The sequence below is a fragment of the Peromyscus eremicus genome, chromosome 1 (genome assembly GCF_949786415.1).
Source record: "Peromyscus eremicus chromosome 1, PerEre_H2_v1, whole genome shotgun sequence".
In the NCBI taxonomy this organism is placed as follows: domain Eukaryota; kingdom Metazoa; phylum Chordata; class Mammalia; order Rodentia; family Cricetidae; genus Peromyscus; species Peromyscus eremicus.
In genome coordinates this window covers 157,052,723-157,059,952 of record NC_081416.1, presented here as the reverse complement: position 1 = coordinate 157,059,952, position 7,230 = coordinate 157,052,723, and positions in this window count along the sequence as shown.

Here is a 7,230-nt window from a genome sequence, read left to right as displayed (position 1 = left end):
AATAAGAGTTTACAGTATATTGCAGCATGCAAGAAACCATAGGAATAAAAGATTTTTTAGGAGTGAGAAAGTAGAACTTTAGAGGTAAGGGACTTTGGAAGTAGCCCAGCAAGTTTAGGTATAAGATATTTGGGGATCACTTGTTTACAGCAGTAGCAGTTATCTTGGGATCACTTGTTTACAGCAGTAGCAGTTATCAATGATTTGTGAGAATTTGGAAATCATAAGGTCGCCAGTTTGGGCCATTGATTTGTGTTAAGGCCATGCTGTTGCAATAAAATCTGAATCTGTGTAGGAAGAGAGAGAGTCGCAAAGTGGAGCACTGTGGAAGTGTGCTCCTGTAAGTTCCAAGAGGAAGTTGAAAGTGAAAACAAGCTTCAGGACTGCAAGCAGAGACCAAGAGAAAGTGTAATGGGTCGTCAGTCTGGCTACAGGGTGAGAGAAAGCCAGGAAGGAGCAGAAGACAAGAGAGGTGTCCACGTGGGTCTGCAGGCCAAAAGAGCCACGTGCAATACAGCAACCTAGAACTTAAGCTGTGAATCTCCCAGGCTGCTGGGGGAGGGGAGAGAGCAGGGGAGGAGATGTCCATGTGGGTGCTGTAGGCTGCAGAAGCCAGACAAGCACACATGTGTCCATGTGGAAAGTAACATAGAAAGAATTGGCCGGGTGGTGGTGGCACACGCCTTTAATCCCAGCACTCGGAGGCAGAGCCAGGTGGATCTCTGTGAGTTCGAGGCCAGCCTGGTCTACAGAGCAAGATCCAGGACAGGCACCAAAACTACACAGAGAAACCCTGTCTCAAAAAAAAAAAAAAAAAAAAAAAAGTAGGAAGACTTGGACACTAAAATTTGGAATTAGATTCAGTCACAGACAAATGATCCATACATACCCTATTGGGGGCCAGATCAGCAGACCCTGTAAGGGAGAACAGGCATGTGCTGGGTACAAGCAGCAGCTGTCCTCTCCAGCTCTGACTCCCATATTATAACAAAAGTAAGGACAGGACATTTATTTCGCAGTTCAGGGTGGGAGAGCAGGCAGAAACAAACAGAGAATGGATCTGTTGCAGGTGGAGTGAGGAGGTAGAATCCAGCACGGTGGAGTGGGAGAGCAGGCAGAAACAAACAGAGAATGGATCTGTTGCAGGTGGAGTGAGAAGGTAGAATCCAGCACGGTGGGGTGGGAGAGCAGGCAGAAACAAACACAGAATGAATCTATTGCAGGAAGAATCCCAGCATGACCAGACCAAATGCCAGGAGAGTCTAGTGAGTAAAAAGGCAAAGTGGGTCCCTTTTGGTGGGCCCTGCCAAGGGATGACACTAAGAGAAACAGTTAGTGCAAGAGGTTTACTGGGGAAAGCGAAAGGCCATCTGGGAGTGGAGCCATGAGAGGGAGGTAGACAGACAAACAGAACAGGGAAGAGGGAGGGGCCAGAGTGCAGAGCTCAAAAACCCTGGATAAGGGAGCTCAAACCGTTTGTCATATGGTGTGAGGCAGCCCTAATTTGGATAAATTTTGTAGTAGACACCCCAGGGGTGACTGAGGATTGGATTTAGACCTGGGGTCGCCCATTTCCAAGCCTGTGTTGGAGAGGGAAGACTAGGGCTGGTGCATCCACCGATGAAGCCTAGGGGTGTCTTTGGAGCAGGACGTCTCCTCCACAGAGGGAGGGCCCATGGAACAAAGCCAGTCTTTGCTCTAGAAACAGATCAGGGTTGCCCCGTGGGGCCACGGCCTGGCAGGCACACCAAGAGTCTGGACTCAGATGAGGTCCCGGACTTCACAGAGGTGGCTTGGAAATGGGGGATCACAAGTCAAAAGTCGATCGGTCTGGCAGAGAGGGAGATTAAAAAGAGGAGTGGCCTCCCACGTGGCCAGGGGATGAGATCTGCCCTATGGGGGAAGGCTCAACTCCTCCTGGGCTACTGGCACCAAGGTGATAGGTTTTCTGTAGTCAATTAATAGGTTTCTCCCCTGACACAGTAAGTCAGATCAAGCCGAATTAAAAAGTAAAAGACAAAGTTTATTTGGGCAAAGCACTCCCCGGTGACCCTCCAGAGATCAAGGCAGGAGAAGGGGCAGAGAAAAATCACATGGCCAGTCTAAAGGAAGGGCTTAAATACCCTGTGGGTGTGTGGGTGTGTGTGGGTGTGTGGGGGGGTGACGACGTGTCCTCCACAAACTGGGTTCATGCTCAAATATGGTATGCTTTTAGGCTGGGTCTCGAGCTGCTGGCAGCTTCTGGGAAGGAGCTGCCGCCAAGGAACCCAGCTCTTAGGAGGTTTTTCTGAGAGGGTGGGATTTGAAGAGGGAGGAATGGCCGGATCAAGCAGGGGTGAGCTGGAGATTCTCGCTGAACACCTTCGCCTTCTCTCTTGTCCCATATCTCCTTTACTACCGCATCCTAGCCTATTCTAACACAGACCTCCCCTTTTCCTCCTCTTAAAAATCACACCTGCAAGGTCATTTGCTGTTGCTGAGTCAGAAAGCAATCACTTGGCCGGGCGTTGGTGGCGCACGCCTTTAATCCCAGCACTCGGGAGGGAGAGCCAGGCAGATCTCTGTGAGTTTGAGGCCAGCCTGGGCTACCAAGTGAGTTCCAGGAAAAGGTGCAAAGCTACACAGAGAAACCCTGTCTCAAAAAACCAAAAAAAAAAAGAAAGCAATCACTTTAATTTTTTTTCCCCATTTAATAAAGGATCTCTCTGTGAAAACGAATGTTCGGATGTGGTTTGTGCCTAATCTGGGAACCGAGAGAGAGTCCCTACTGTGTGTTTGGGGATCTCCTTCAGCAGTCCTCAGACTCATCTCTCTCACCAAGACTGGATAGTTTTAGCAGGTACCTAATGGCATTCAGAGCTCTCCCCATGCCCAAGCAATAAGGAGGAGTCCTCACCCTCAGGCGTGAGGGAAGGCTGGATGGAGACTGCACTCAAAGTCCCTGTGGGAGTGATGAGACAGTGTGCTGCTTCTTTGGAGCAGCAGCGGGTGAGTGCTGAAAATGCAAGGCTTGGCTAAGACCTCAGCGCTTACAGTGCTGAGAGCTGCTCATCACACCAAGGCAAGGAAATCTCAGCTCATCAGAGGAACGAAGTTACAGATATCAGCACCAGGATAACACTGGTTGTGGCTAAAGAAACCCACCCCGACCCTGGAGCCCAGAATTAGGGAAGGATGGCTCAGGTAAGGCCAGTGAAAGAAACACAGTTTGACTCAAATCAGAGCCATCTCTGCCCCTGGCCAACTGACTTGTGAAACCAACCAATCACAGAGCAGGACAGTAGAACCCTGGGCCCCAAGTCAACCCCTGGATGACTCCACCCCCAAGACATCCTATATAAACTGCCCTGCCTGGTCAGTTAAGAAAGAGCTGTTCTCCACTTTTGTGGATGAGTTGGTAGAGCTCATTACAGCCCTAGAGCACCAACAATATATCACCTTTCTTGAGGACCTCAAAAGTTTTGTCAAGAACCATTAGAACTATCAGAGACTGAGGGTTTTAATTTAAATGGCAAGCTTTGGCCAGTGAACAAAAGCTGCCTTGACATCAGAATCATGCTTTGAAATGACTGTCATCCTAATATCATGGGAGGAAAAAAGCAAGTTTACATTATTGCTCTTACACATCCATTTACTATTGGTTTTTTCCCTGTACAAATGTATTACTTGTAGATTTTTGTAAAACATGATAGACAATAAATTGATTTTTATCTCCTAAAAAAAAAGAAAAAAGAAAAACCAAAAGAAAAAACAAACAAACAAACAAACAAACAAAGAGATGTTCTCTCCACCATGGTAGAGGCAATGACTCTCCTGGACTCCTCCTTCCCAAATAAATCTCTTTCTCAAAAGAGTTTTGGGTGTGAAGATCTTCATTCACTGGCAAGGAGAAGATCCTTTCTGAAACGCCCCTTAGTGGACAGAGCAAGGAGGAGCTGAACAGAAAAACCCTGCTGAGACATCCCTCAGTGGGCAGAGCAAGAGAAAGTTGAAAAAGTAACACTTTTCTCCAGAGCAGGGGGAGATTGCTACATTTCTGCAGTGGTTTCCCCTTTTGCAGAGTGAAGCAAAAGAAGCAACATCTTAGGCCAGAGAAGCAGAGCTCTGCTAGGAAGTCCCCTTAAGTGGGGGCTGAGCAAGGCCCAGCTGTAGATGCTCTCCAGGAGAGGAGCAGGATTGCTATGTCCTGCAGGGAAACCATCCTCCATCATACCAGGTATAGCCTGACTCTCCCGAACAGTCAGGATACCCTTCCCTGCTGAAGCAGTTCCAGGCCTGACTCTCCTGAGCAGTCAAAAAAACTTTCCTTCCTAGGTGTCCAGGATACCTCGCCCTCCAGGGTTGAGCTGTCTCTTTGCAGCTCCAGCCATCAAAGCTGTCTTAAACAGCTTCAGGTGTCCAGGACACCTCCAGGGCAGAGCTATTCTGAGCAGCTCGAGGTATCTGGGATACCTTGCCATCCAGGGCTGAACTGTCTCTTTGCAGCTCCAGCTGTCAGAGGTATCCTAAGCAGATCAAGGTGTTGTCTGACTCCCCAAGTAGTCAGGATACCTTTTCCAGAGTTGCAGAACTCACATTTTGGTGCCAAAACCTGGGACCAAACCCACAGAGTTGCAACAAATTTACTTACACTGATGTTAGAATTATCTGATGTCAGAGTGTTGAAGAAACAGGTCACTCCAAGATGATTTTTTTTAATGCCAAATGCTGTTTATTGAAGGAGGGAAGAGGTCTTAAATACAGGCTTACAGCACAATGGGAGAACCCCAGAGGGCAGAAGTTTGCTACCTATGTTTTACAATCTTGCATCTAAGCTGTTAACGCCCACTATGCAGGATACACAGACAAGGAACTTCTCTTAAGCATTCAGGAGGGTGGAACCCGGCAGGGAATTAGCATTGGGAGGATATCAAGGTCAAGGTCAGTAAGCAAGGCAACAGTTACCCAAAACAGGGGCCAGGACCCTACAGGTCCCCCTTTTACTAAAAAATGAGCTTCTGACTTAGGTTGCATGGGATGTCAGCAAGTCACCTTACCCGTCATGGAGATGCCTGCCCAGGCCACACAGGTGCTCTGTCTTAGGTTGGTGAGTGCCCCTCAGGCATTACCCATCTCTGAATACTCATTATCATACAGGCTCAATCATGTGTGAGCTGCAGAGTTAACTGCTGCCAAAGACCAAGATGATTTTTTAAGATTTATTTATTTATTATGTATACAGTGTTCTGCCTGTATGTACGCTTGTATGTCAGAAGAGGGCACCAGATCTCATTACAGATGGTTGTGAGCCACCATGTGGTTGCTGGGACTTGAGCTCAGGACCTCCAGAAGAGCAGTCAGTGCTCTTAGCCTCTGAGCCATCTCTCCAGCCCTCAAAATGAAAATTTAAGGCTTGTGTGGCAGCAGGAAGGTCCAGTGTCTGATGAACTGAACTGAACAATTGTACTGTGGGGGACCTCAAAACAGCTTGACCACACAGCTGCCATGACAGTCTTAGAGGCCCAAACACAGCTTCTGGCAGGCAACACCTAGTTCCAAGAAGAGCCATAAGCTGATCCCACCGAGTGGGGCCTGCATCTAAGAGGAAATACCTGACATTCCAAACATTCCCCATACCCTAGACAAATGTCAGCCAATTAGGGTCCCGAACTCTGGAAATCCTCTCACCCTAACCTCTGCCATGTTAAAAACCCCACCCTGCCTGAGCTCTGGGCTCTCTGCTTTCATCTCTGCGTCAGACAGACAGAGAGACCAAGCCCCAGAGCTTGAAGATAATAAAGGCTCTTTGTTTTTACATACAGGATTCAGTCTCTGTGGTGGTCTTTTGGGGGTCCCTGCCATCTGGGCATAACATGTACAAAGGCATTTTGTTGATTATTACAAAAAGTTGTTTTTCAGGTAGTATTTCCTCATACCAAGGTCCTGTCTAATCTATATGTCTCTCTAGAGGAAAGCATCACATGTCCTCATGACTTTCGTCCTTTATTGCGTATCGTTTGCAGTATGCGATAATCCAAGCGCCTCAAGTGTGCCAGAGGCATCTGTGAACGAAGTCATGCAAAGGCTGTAATGCCCCCTCAGAAAAACAATTCTACAAATCACAGAAAAGAATCACTATTTTCCACAATGATTCTTCCAGGCTGAAGTGCTTCTAGAAAACCACCATTCACTCTAATGTTTACCCTGGATACAGTGACTCTGCTAGATTGCTACAACAATCTGATAAAGATTTCAAAGAGCCTTTATAAAAATGCTTCAAGGGGCATCACGCACTCCCAGGGCTGAGGCGGCACGGTGGCTGTCTTCGTCACTTCCATGGCGGTGTTAAAGCCCCACAACCAGAAGCAACTCGGGAAGAGTTTGGTTTGGCTTAAGGTCCCAGAGGGAGAGGTGGTAACGGTGGATGAGATGCAGCAGCAGGTGGCCTGAGCAGGAAGCTGAAAATCCCATCTTCAACCAGAGAGAACAACCTGGAGGTGAGGCGGGGCTCTGAATTCTCGAATCCCACCCTGAGTGACTTGCTTCCTCCAGCGAAGCTGCCCTTCTTCCAGGTTCCATAATCTTCCTAAACAGTGCCACCAACTGGAGACCAGGCGGTTAGATACCTGAGCCTAAGGGTCTTTGAAGAAATAGTGGTAGCAAATTCTCTTGATTTGACAGCATCCCCACACTATACAACTACAGATTCAGAAAGCTGGGTGAAGGGAGATAACGTGCCAATATCATAGTCAAATTTCTAGAAGTGTCTCTAAGTTTAAGAGAGTTCTAGGGAAAAAAATAATCTTAAAAGCAACAGAGAAAGGATACTCTAGGGGGAAGTCACACACACAGTATCGAGGTTTTTGTAAAAACCGTGGCAGCTGTGGGAGGTGACCGAGGTGGCTCAGTGGCTAAGAATGCATATGGCTCTTGCAGAAGACCTGGGTTCAATCCCCAGCACCCACACGGTGGCTCACAAGCACCTGTAACTCCACCTCCAAGGGATCTGACACCCTCTTCTGGACTCCATGGGCACCATGCACACAGTGCACACACACCAGGCAAAACATAGATACACATATGATTTTTTTTTAAAAAATCTTATTTAAAGATTACTATAAAGGGGGACTGGAGAGGTGGCTCAGTGGTCAAAAACACTGACTGCTCTTCCAGGGAATCTGGATTTGATTCTCAGCACCCACATAGCTGCTCACAACCATCTGTAACTCCACCTCCAGGGGATTCGATGCC